Genomic DNA, 12,449 nt, shown 5'->3' on the forward strand with positions numbered 1-12,449 from the left:
CTCTCTCTCTCTCTCTCTCTCTCTCACACACACACGCACGCACGCACGCGCGCGCGCGCGCGCGCGCGCACCCTCAGTCTTCCTCCTCCCCCACCATCCTCCCTCCACCCCCTCAGGTATCAGAACTAGTCAACAGCTAGTTCAACTGGGAGATAAGCCTGCCTAGGAAAATTTTGCCTAAGGAGAGAAAGCTGGGAAGGGGCTAGAAAATATTTCTAGTTTCCTAGGAACAGGAAATTATATTCCATAATGTAGGGGAAAAGCCACCACCATCTTTCTGAAGGCAATTTTTTCACACTGGCACAACAGACTTCATGCAAGAAGGTTAAAAGGATGCCCACGGAACACAGCCATCCAGCAGTTAGCCCATACCTGTAGCTTTACACCTCCCTCTCTGGACTATGTCTTCACTCTAAAAAACCAAGGAAAGAAAAATAAGTGGGCCACCCTACACTTCTCATTAATTCCAGATACGTAACTTTTAAAAATTCTGATTGAGTTTATTGGGGTCACATCGGTTAATAAAATTATATAGGTTTCAGTTGTGCAGATAGGTATTGTCTTTCCAAAGAAAAGCCCCTTTTGTCACCATTGCTAAAGATAATTTTTTTAAGTGTATCACCCTAATAAATTTAATTAAAAATTTTAATGTAGTTTTTAATTTTTCGAGAGGGAGGAAAGGAGAGAGACAGAGAGAGACCAATCTGTTCCCCTTAATTCTGCACTCATTGGTTAATAACCCCCCTCCCCCGCACTGGTTAATTCTTGTGTGCCTTGACAGGGAGGCCGAACCAGCAGCTATGCTCTAACCAACTGTACTACATGGACCGGTAATTTTATTTTTAAGAGACCTTCCGTCTCCTGTTTTTAAAGTACACACCCTGGCTGGATAGCTTGGCTGGTTAGAGCATCATTCCAATACACCAAGGTGGTGAGTTCAAACTCCAGTCAGGGCACATATAGGAACAGAGCACTGTTTCTGTTTCTCTCTCTCTCCTTCCTCTCTCTCTAAAAGCAATAGATTAATAAACAAATATATATAAAAGGTACCTTAAAGATAAACTGCATTTAATATCTTAAATTGAAAAACCCCATTAACAAAATATGGGGAACTTAAGTACCAAAAGGCTTTAAAAGAAGCTTGCCCCAAAATGTCACAACAAATTGTAAAACAATGATTAGGATTTATGAGGTTGAATTTTAATACATCTAAGTCACCAAAATAATCATTTTTAGCATCTGCTTTTGGATGGGAAACTACAATACAGCTGAAGATTGCAGAATTCCTTTTGCAATTAAGGATCCTATTATTAATGTGGAGAGCCCACGCTATTTCCCCAAAGCAACTTTACTGAATAGGTGCCAGGCCTAAAACTTTTCAGAGGCAACCAAGTTCCTGCCTGTGCAAATGCATCTCACCACCCCTTAAATGCAGTGTGTGGTGAACCACTGAGACCAAATAAATCAGAAGATAAGGAAGTTAAGTGAAGGTAAAAGCAAGCAGAGGAACCACCAAACCAATTTGTTTTATTTTTAAACATTATCAAACAATCTTGCAAGTAAAGATTGATTCTGTAAAGCTGCCCAGATCCCTACAAATGTTGTCTACAACTTCTCCAGTTATACACAAAGAACTGCTCAAAGTCACCAAGGACAAGGTCTACATTGGGAAGTGTAAGAAGAACCTTGAAAGTCAAAGCCAGAACCAGAACTTCAAGACACTCTATGGCCCTGGCCGGTTGGCTCAGTGGTAGAGCGTCGGCCTAGCGTGCGGAGGACCCGGGTTCGATTCCCGGCCAGGGCACATAGGAGAAGCGCCCATTTGCTTCTCCACCCCTCCGCCGCGCTTTCCTCTCTGTCTCTCTCTTCCCCTCCCGCAGCCAAGGCTCCATTGGAGCAAAGATGGCCCGGGCGCTGGGCATGGCTCTGTGGCCTCTGCCTCAGGCGCTAGAGTGGCTCTGGTCGCAATATGGCGACGCCCAGGATGGGCAGAGCATCGCCCCCTGGGGGGCAGAGCACCGCCCCTGGTGGGCGTGCCGGGTGGATCCCGGTCGGGTGCATGCGGGAGTCTGTCTGACTGTCTCTCCCTGTTTCCAGCTTCAGAAAAAAGAAAAAGAAAAAAAAAAAAAAAAAAAAGACACTCTACTCTACCTACCCTCCCTGTACACAAAGATGTTATTTAACAAGCATTAAATCCGTGCTTAAGTACTTAATTTGACTTTCATATAGACCTAACTGGTTTTCAGTTTTGCTTAAGTAGTGATGCTTGTAATCACTTTAAGGCAAAGTCAAATTTCTAAAACAAGAAACTTCTAAAAGTATTTACTTGGCCTGACCTGTGGTGGCGCAGTGGATAAAGCGTCAACCTGGAATGCTGAGGTTGCCGGTTCAAAACCCTGGGCTTGCCTAGTCAAGGCACATATAGGAGTTGATGCTTTCTGCTCCTCCCCCCTTCTCTTTTTTTCTTTCTCTCTCTCTCTCCCCCCTCTCTATAATGAATAAATAAAATCTAAAATAAATAAATAAAAGCATTTACTTGGACCTGCCTACATCATTAAAAGTTATTAAGAAAGGCCCTGGCCAGGTGGCTTAGTGGTAAAGCATCAACCCAGTGAATAAGAGGTCATGGGTTCGACTCCTATGAAGTGACCAATGAATACACAAGTAATTGGAAAAACTAAGTGAAACAAGTTGATCTCCCCCCCCAAAAATCAATAGAATTTTTTTAAGTTATTAAGAAAGGGGTTTACATTTATTACATTCACAATACCTCATTCAGTCCTGTAATATTACATGTGAGCTGCTCTAAGGGGTTAGATGATAAAATATTCTGCATGAAGGATTCTAACCCCAAAGCCCATGGTCTATTTGTCTTGAGAAACGTGGCCATCATCCCGGAGGTACAAACTTTTATTGTGGCAGCAGTGCGTCTTTTTTGTTTAGTGTTTATTTTACTAATTTTAGAAAGAAAGAGAGAGAGAGAAGGAGAAAAAGGAACGTTGACCTGATCTGTATGTGCCCTGACTGGAGATTGAACCAGCAACCTCCGTGCTTGGGGCTGATGCTCTAACCAACTGAGCTATAGTCGCAGTGTGTCTTCAAAGGGCACTGTAGTGGTTACCTTGGAGGGTAGAGAGCAAGTTAAATTTTTACTTAAGTTTTATTCTGGAAAGCATAAAGAGCAAAGGAAAGACCAGGGAGTCATGTTTCTTTCCCCAAATGTTGCATGGAACATGCATGGAACAGCTGAGAAACACCGCTGTTGTGTGACCCTGTGAGATCAGACATGCTAGTTGGGGAATCTCCAGGATACAGAGAGCAAAAGGGAAGCCTGGAGTTGTTAAAAGGGCCAGTGCATGAAAGGGTGAGGGACACATATCTAGGTCCCAAAGAACAAAGCAGCCCTAATGGGGCTAAGGAATCCCCTAATTGCCTAGCCAAGAGAAAGAGAAAAATGAATTCTTTAAAACAAACACAGAAGTAGAATACTAATCATCCTACTCCTAAGTCACCCAAAGACCATTTACAAGTAAAAATAAAACACAAAAAAGGATCATGCGTTTTCCTCCACACAGGCCCTGGTCACTTGGAGGAGGACGATGGGAAGCCTAATACACAAGAAGGTAGCTCCTTTAAAAGATCTGTTTTGGCCTGACCAGGTGGTGGTGCAGTGGATAGAGCGTCGGACTGGGATGCAGAGGACCCAGTTTTGAGACCCCGAGATCACTAGCTTGAGTGCGGGCTCATCTGGTTTGAGCAAAAGCTCACCAGCTTGGACTCAAGGTCGTCGGCCTGAGCAAGGGGTTACTCGGTCTGCTGAAGGCCCACGGACGGTCAAGGCACATATGAGAAAGCAATCAATGAACAATTAAGGTGTCGCAGCGAAAAACTGTTGATTGATGCTTCTCATCTCTCTCCGTTCCTGTCTGTCTGTCCCTATCTATCCCTCTCTCTGACTTACTCTCTCTGTCCCTGTAAAAAAAAAAGAAGAAAAAAAAGAAAGATCTGTTTTGCAGTTTTGCTTTTCTTACCGTCTGTTGCCTAATCTGTAAAACAGAAATGCTTTGGGGAGAAAGGAAAGCTACATGAAAACTAAAAGCTTGAAGTTTTGAGTTTTCTACATCTTTCATTTCTGTGAGGAACCAAAAAAAATGTATTAAGCTCTGTGAGGAAGCCTGTAGTTCCTCTAAGGAAGTCTGTTTCTATAAATATTACTATTAGTAATACTGTTTCTATTAATATTACCTTTCTCAATCACCACGCAGGTATACAGGTGGCTCCAAAGAAAGGTGAAAAGAGTTAAGGGTGGAAAGGAGAAGCAAAAAGGAAAAGGAAAAGGAAAGGAAAGGGGAGGGGAGGGGAGACCAGGAAAGGCAAGCAGCTCTGAGGGGGAGCCCGCGGTATTACCTGTTAAGGTGTTCAATATATGCATTCCCCTTTGAAGTTTTAAAAATTGTGTTTAGCAAATCAATGGTACAAGGGACTCACTCTTTTTTTTTTTTTTTTTTTTTTTTTTTTGAGAGGATAAGGAGAGACAGAGAGAGAGAAGGGGGGGAGGAGCTAGAAGCATCAACTCCCATATGTGCCCTGACCAGGCAAGCCCAGGGCTTCGAACCGGCGACTTCAGCATTTCCAGCTCGATGCCCCATCCACCGCACCACCACAGGTCAGGCTCACTCTTTTTTTTTTAAGATTTAAAAAAAAAATTTTTTATTCATTTTAGAGAGGAGAGAGAAAGGAAGAGAGACAGAGAGGGAGGGAGAGAGGAGAGAGAGACAGAGAGAGAAGGTGGGGAGGAGCTGGAAGCATCAACTCCCATATGTGCCTTGACCAGGCAAGCCCAAGGTTTCAAAACTGGCGACCTCAACATTTCCAGGTTGACGCTTTATCCACTGCGCCACCACAGGTCAGGCTCAAGGGACTCACTCTTAAAGGCAAACTACTTCTCAATTTGTATGTGGCTTTGGAATATATCTCGTAATTTATAAATGATCTTGACACGTTTCAAGGATTAAGAGTGAATGAACAATAGCCTGACCAGGCACCATCGACCTGGATGCTGAGGACACAGGTTAGAAACCTGGAGATTGGCGGCTTGAGCAAAGGGTCACTGGCTTAGCTGGAGCCTCCCCACCAAGACATGTGTAAGAAAGCAACCAATGAACAGCTAAGGTGCCTCATCTATGAGTTGATGTTTCTAATCTCTCTCCCCGTTCCTGTCTCTCTCCAAAAAGAGTGAACAGCATCACCTCTTGGGACTAACACAAAAGCTCTCAGATCTACATGTATGTCTTCCTTAGTATGGGCAAGGTGACAAAGTTTTTCATTCCTCAGTTTTCTGCTGGCCTATGAAGCCTGTATACAGAGTAAATGACACAACACTGTTCTTCTGAGGAAGATGGCCACTGACTGCCACCATCAGCGGCTCTCACACTGAGTCATACACTCCAGATACAGGAGCTGGCAGCAGGCACAGTAATGTTCAACAACCTACACAAAGCCCGAACCCATGGCTTTGGCCTCACTACCGTTAAAAAAAAAACTTTTTTAAAGATTTATTGATTTGAGAGAGAAGAGGGAGGGTGGGAAGGAAGAAGTGGTGAAGAAGGGAGGGATGGAAGGAGAGAGGGAGAAATGGAAAGGGGGGGTGGACAGAGAGAGAGGAGTGGAGAGGAGTGAGAAGTGGTTGCGGCTTGTATGGGCCTTGACCAGGCAAGCCCAGGGTTTTGAACTGGCGACCTCAGCGTTCCAGGTCGATGCTTTATCCACTGCGCCACCACAGGTCAGTAATTTGCTCTCCCCCCATGTTTTGTTTTGTTTTGTTTTTTCCTTCCTTTTTTTTTAAAAGATTTTATTTATTCATTTTATAGAGGGGGGGAGGGGGGAGGGAGAGAGGGGGAGAGAGGGAGAGAGAGAGAGAGAGAGAGAGAGAGAGAGAGAGAGAAGGGCAGGGGGAGGAGCGGAAAGCATCAACTCTCATATGTGCCTCGACCAGGCAAGCCCAGGGTTTCGAACCGGCAACCTCAGGGTTCCAGGTTGACGCTCTATCTACTGTGCCACCACAGGCCAGGCACCATGTTTTTTAAAACTGAGGTAACATTGGTCAATAACTTGATCATTATACTCTATTGTGCGCTTACCACCAAAAGTCTGTTTTCCAATCCATTACCATATTTATTTGATACCCTTCACCCATTTTTGCCCTCCCTCCACCCTACTTATTCCCCTTTGGTAACCACCATTCTGTTAAGACCCACTAACTTTTTTTTTTTCTTTTAATTTCTGAAGCTGGAAACGGAAGAGACAGTCAGACAGACTCCCGCATGCGCCCGACCGGGATCCACCCGGCAGGCCCACTAGGGGCGACGCTCTGCCCAGCAGGGGGCGATGCTCTGCCTCTCTGGGGCGTCGCTCTGCCTCAACCAGAGCCACTCTAGCGCCTGGGACAAAGGCCAAGGAGCCTTCCCCAGCGCCCGGGCCATCTGTGCTCCAATGGAGCCTTGGCTGCAGGAGGGGAAGAGAGAGACGGAGAGGAAGGAGGGGTTGGGGGTGGAGAAGCAAATGGGCGCTTCCCCTATGTGCCCTGGCCGGGAACCGAACCCGGGTCCCCCCGCACGCCAGGCCGACGCTCTACTGCTGAGCCAACCGGCCAGGGCCTCACTAATTTTTTTTTTTAAAGAAACTAGTGAATTTGGCCTGACTAGGCGGTGGCGCGGTGGATAGAGCGTCGGAATGGGATGCGGAAGACCCAGGTTCGAGACCCCGAGGTCGCCAGCTTGAGCGCGGGCTCATCTGGTTTGAGCAAAAATTCACCAGCTTGGACCCAAGGTCGTTGGCTGAAGCAAGGGGTTACTCGGTCCGCTGAAGGCCCATGGTCAAGGCACATATTAGAGAGCAATCAATGAACAACTAAGGTGTCGCAATGCGCAACAAAAAACTAATGATTGATGCTTCTCATCTCTCTGTTCCTGTCTGTCTGTCCCTGTCTATCCCTCACTCTGACTCTCTCTCTGTTTCTGTAAAAAAAAATTTAAAAAGTTAAAAAAAAAAAAAAGAAACTAGTGAATTTGTGTTGATTGATTGATTGGAGAGAGAAAGGAAGGGAGAGAAATACTGATTTGCTGTTCTACTATTTATGCACTCATCGGTTGATTCTCATACATGCCCTGACCGGGGGTCAAGCCCACAACACCTTGGCATATCAGGACAACCACACTCTAGCCAACTGAGCTACCTGGACACCTTGAAAAATCTGATTGCTATAAAGCAGCCCCTAGCTGTGGACCTCTCCTGGCCCTCAAGTCTAACCCTAACTCTGAGTCTCCAGGAAAATACGGAAACAGGCCTGAATAATTCAAAACAACAGATAATTTTATATTCAGCTTTGAAAGGTTTTTTGAATAGATTTTCCTATCTTTAGACTCTAATAGATTACTACAAATCAAGAATTTAAGATGCCATTGATGGTAATAAATGCACGCATCCTCAAATTAATGGAATATGGTACTTAAAACCAGTTGAAAGGAGAGAGAAATGTCTAGACATTTACAAAATGATAATAATTATATGAGCTAACATTTTTGGGGCATTTACTGCATTCCATGCAGCATCTTGGGTGCTTTTATATTTAATTTTCATACCTATCTGTCCTACTTTACAGATGAGAAAAGACACAAAGAAATTAAATAACTCTCAAGATCACCTGAATCCAGGCAATGAGGAGGTTGGAATACAAAGCCAGACAGACACTTCAACCCTTTGGTTTCATGAAAGGCAGTTAAAACTCAGGTTAAAACTTGTGTACAAGGAATATCATGGGCACAAACCACAGAAAAGATTGTTTAAATGCAGAGGGCCATAACTGAGTCTAACCATTTTTCAAGGCAAAATTTTTAAGTAGGTAAATGTCCAAAGTCTCAACAGTCACAAGAGATACATTTAAGGATAGTGAAACCTTCCTGTTGTTACTCAATAGATGTGAGACTCTAACAAATAAATAAATCTGTTACTAAGTGCCAGTTTCCTCACCTATAAAAGACTTAACTACATATCTTAAAAGGAACCAAATGGATGTCCAGAATTTAATCAAGCCACTGTGCAGATTTCTAATTGGAAGAGGAAAGAGACAAATGATAGAAGTGACCAGGGGAAACTGTGCTCTTCAAAAATGTCTTGTTACCTTTTAGACTGCTTACAATGCCCTGTTTCTTTTTCTCCTGTTACATGGCTGGTTCAATAGGAAGGAAATCTGAGCTTACTGCTCTGGAAAATTACATGTCCTCCCACTCCCATACCCTAGAAATCCAAGTAACCAGATAAAAGGATTAACTGCAAAGCTTTCTAGACTAACCAGGCTCATCTCCGTCAACACAGTCTGCCTGGGTAGCCAATCTACCAATCATCCTTGGGAACCTATAGCAGGGAAACAACAGTTGCCATCAGATTCTAATCCAGGATCCTGGGCACACAAATCACAACTAACAGGGTAGAATCTACCTTAAATGCTAATGCATGAAATGAAATAAAACGTGGCCTGACCAGGCAGTGGCACACTGGATAGAGCATCAAACTGGGACATGGAGGACCTAGGTTCAAGACCCAAGATCACTGGTCTGAGCACAGGCTCATCTGGCTTGAGCGCTCAATCACCAGCTTGAGCATGGAGTCGATGGATTGAGCATGGGATCATAGACATGACCCCATAGTCGCTGGCTTGAGCAAGGGGTCACTCGCTCTACTGGAGACCCCCACCCCCGTCAAGGCACATATAAGAAGGCAACCAATGAACAACTAAGGTGCTGCAATGAAGAATTGATGCTTCTTGGCCCTGGCCGGTTGGCTCAGTGGTAGAGTGACGGTCTGGCGTGCAGAAGTCCCAGGTTCGATTCCCGGCCAGGGCACACATGAGAAGCACCCATTTGCTTCTCCACCCCTCCCCCTCTCCTTCCTCTCTGTCTCTCTCTTCCCCTCCCGCAGCCAAGGCTCCATTGGAGCAAAGATGGCCCGGGCTCTGGGGATGGCTTCTTGGCCTCTGCCCCAGGCGCTAGAGTGGCTCTGGTCGCAACAGAGCGACACCCTGGAGGGGCAGAGCATCGCCTCCTGGTGGGCAGAGCATCCGCCCCTGGTGGGTGTGCCAGGTGGATCCCGGTCGGGTGCATGCGGGAGTCTGTCTGACTGTCTCTCCCCGTTTCCAGCTTCAGAAAAATACAAAAAAAAAAAAAAAAGAAAAGAATTGATGCTTCTCATCTCTCTCCCTTCCTGTCTATCTGTCCCTGTCCGTCCCTCTCTGTCTCGCCCTCTTTCTCTGTCTCACACACACACAAAAAGAAATAAAATGTGTAAAAGCACTCAGCAACAAATAGGTGGACCCAAGACTGACTGACTGTAGAAAAAACTATTGACAACTGTAGGATGATTAGGTGGATTAAACAGATACACTGAAGCACACAGCAAACTCCTTTCTAGTCTCATTATTCCCAGAGCGTCTCCTTCCACTCTAATAAATTACTTTGTGTTGAACAGCCTGGATCCTATACTGCTCCAGGCTCAGTTCTCACTTGTCTTGGTCGCCAGGGATAAGAACTTAACACTTGCTCTGTGGGGTGTGCAAAAATCTTTCCCGTTACACTTGCAATGTGGCTATTATTTCCATGATTCAGTCTTAAGTTTAGGGCCTCTGACTCTTTACTGAATCATCTACATGTGTCCTCTCCCTGACCCTAGAAGAGTTTATAAACAGATCTGAATCTCATCTCCTTCTCTATTAGCCAGTATGCTCATCCTTTCTTTAGTGGCAACAATTATTTTTCCAGTTGTAAAAAAAAAACTGTGGTAAAAATCACATACATAAAATTTACCATCTTAACCATTTTTAACACAGTGCAGTATGTTAACATTATTGTGCAATGTGGCAACAATTTTAAAACCTTTCTTTTTCAACATGATTCTTAATCTGGAACCCTCCGATCTCTTTAAAGCCCAAAGATGAGCTTTGGGGCAAGGGGAATAGGTCTATGAACTCCACGATATTTTTTTGCTGAACTGTGTGAAGATGCACATGGGAGACTTCCTGAAGAGAGAATCCAAGCTTTCATCAGCTTCTCTAACCACTGCTAGAATGTCCACCACTCCACCTGTGCACTCTCTCTGCTGCAAAGTAACAAAGCATAGTATTAAACAAAGGCCAGATCTGATTCCCTTTGTGTGATCTTGTGAGTTGCTTTTTTCTGGGCTTAAGTTTTCTCATCTATAAAGCCAGAGAATGGGACTAGGTTAATCCAGACCAGTGGTAGTCAACCTGGTCCCTACCGCCCACTAGTGGGCATTCCAGCTTTCATGGTGGGCGGTAGTGGAGCAACCAAAGTATAAATAAAAAGATAGATTTAACTATAGTAAGTTGTTTTAAAAAGATTTATTCTGGGAGTCCCAGGTTCGATTCCCGGCCAGGGCACACAGGAGAAGCGCCCATCTGCTTCTCTACCCCTCCCCCTCTCCTTCCTCTCTGTCTCTCTTCCCTTCCCACAGCCAAGGCTCCACTGGAGCAAAGTTTGCCCAGGTGCTGAGGATGGCTCTGTGGCCTCTGCCTCAGGCGCTAGAGTAGCTCTGGTTGCAACAGAGCGATGCCCCAGATGGGCAGAGCATCGCCCCCTGGTGGGTATGCTGGGTGGATCCCGGTCGGGTGCTTGCGGGAGTCTGTCTGACTGCCTCCCCGTTTCCAGCTTCGAAAAAATACAAAAAAAAAAAAAAAAAAGATTTATTCTGCCAAACTTAAGTGAGAAGTGTGTGTGTGGGGGGGCAGACAGACTCCCGCATGCGCCTGACTGGGATCCACCCGGCATGCCCACCAGGGGGCGATGCTCAGCTCCTCTGGGGCTTTGCTCGGCTGCAATTGGAGCCATTCTAGTGCCTAAGGCAGAGGCCATGGAGCCATCCTCAGTGCCCAGGCCAACTTTGCTCCAATGGAGCCTTGGCTGCAGGAGGGGAAGAGAGAGATAGAGAGAAAGGAGGGGAGGAGGGACAGGGAGCGTCAATTCCCATATGTGCCTTGACCAGGCAAGCCTGGTGTTTTGAACCAGCGACCTCAGTGTTTCAGGTCAATGCGCCACCACAGGTCAGGTTCTCCTCTAATTTATAAATTTTGCATTAACATTTAAATTAAGGCCCTGGCCGGTTGGCTCAGTGGTAGAGTGTCGGCCTGGCGTGCAGAAGTCCCAGGTTCGATTACCCGCCAGGGCACACAGGAGAAGCGCCCACCTGCTTCTCCACCCCTCCCCCTCTCCTTCCTCTCTGTCTCTCTCTTCCTCTCCCGCAGCCGAGGCTCCATTGGAGCAAAGATGGCCACGGCGCTGGGGATGGCTCCTTGGCCTCTGCCCCAGGTGCTAGAGTGGCTCTGGTCGCAACAGAGCGATGCCCTGGAGGGGCAGAGCATCGCCCCCTGGTGGGCAGAGCGTCGCCCCCTGGTGGGCGTGCGGGGTGGATCCCGGTCGGGCGCATGCGGGAGTCTGTCTATCCCCGTTTCCAGCTTCAGAAAAATACCCCCCCAAAAAAAGTAACATTTAAATTAAAATCTCTACACTTAAATATTTGTACTTTTTAGTAAAAAATGTCTCCCCCTTTTCAATTGTGGGTATTTTGGTAAAAGCATATTATAAGCAGCCCCCTTTCTTTTCCTTTATTTTATTTCTTTCCATTTCTTTTTTTTCCAAGTGAGAGGACAGGAGATAGAGAGACAGACTCCCACATGTGCCCCGACCAGGATCCACCAGGCAACCCCCATTTGAGGCCAATCCTCTGCCCATCTGGGACAATGCACGCAACTGAGCTACTTTTAGTGCTTGAGGCAGAGGCTCCACGAAGCCATCCTCAGCACCCAGGGCCGATGTGCTCAAATTAATTGACTCATGGCTGCGGGAGCAGAAGAGAGAGGAAGGGGGGGAGAGAAAGAGAAAGAGAGGGGGAGGGGTGCAGAAGCAGATAGTTGCTTTTCCTGTGTGCCCTGACCAGGAATTGAACCTGGGACATCCTTGCCACTGAGCAAACCAGCTAGGACCAGCAGTCCCCTTTCCTTTACTTATTTATTTGTTTGTTTTATTTAATTTTAATGTAGTGAGAGGAGGGGAGGCAGAGACAGATTCCTGCATGCACCCGGACCCGGAATCTATCCGGCAAGCCCACTAGGGGAAGATGCTGTGCCCATCTAGGCCCTTGTTCCGTTGCAACTGGAGTCATTCTTTCGTGCCTGAGGCAGAGGCAATAAAGAGGCAATAAAGCCATCCTCAGCACTGGGGCCAACTTGCTCTAATCAAGCCATCGCTGCAGGAGGAGAGGAGAAAAGGGAGAAGAGGAAAAGGGTTGGAGAAGCAGATGGGCGCTCCTCCTCTGTGCCCTGACCAGGAATCAAACCCAAGACATCCACACACCAGGCGGACGCTCAACCACTGGAGCCAGTC

At 46.2% G+C, this 12,449-nt stretch overlaps 1 protein-coding gene across 8 annotated transcripts in view; it reads right to left on the reverse strand.

Moving 5' to 3' along the window:
• Window positions 1-12,449, reverse strand: part of CELF1 (CUGBP Elav-like family member 1) — a 92,811-nt gene that overhangs the window by 35,216 nt on the left and 45,146 nt on the right. For 3 of the 8 annotated variants that reach the window (XM_066251513.1, XM_066251511.1, XM_066251509.1), the window contains exon 2: window positions 373-412. The exons of the other annotated variants lie outside the window; for them this stretch is intronic. The gene's annotated coding sequence lies outside the window, so the exon portion shown is untranslated. The remainder of the gene's footprint in view (window positions 1-372; window positions 413-12,449) is intronic. 8 annotated transcript variants of the gene reach the window in all.

The sequence above is a fragment of the Saccopteryx bilineata genome, chromosome 1 (genome assembly GCF_036850765.1).
Source record: "Saccopteryx bilineata isolate mSacBil1 chromosome 1, mSacBil1_pri_phased_curated, whole genome shotgun sequence".
NCBI lineage: Eukaryota > Metazoa > Chordata > Mammalia > Chiroptera > Emballonuridae > Saccopteryx > Saccopteryx bilineata.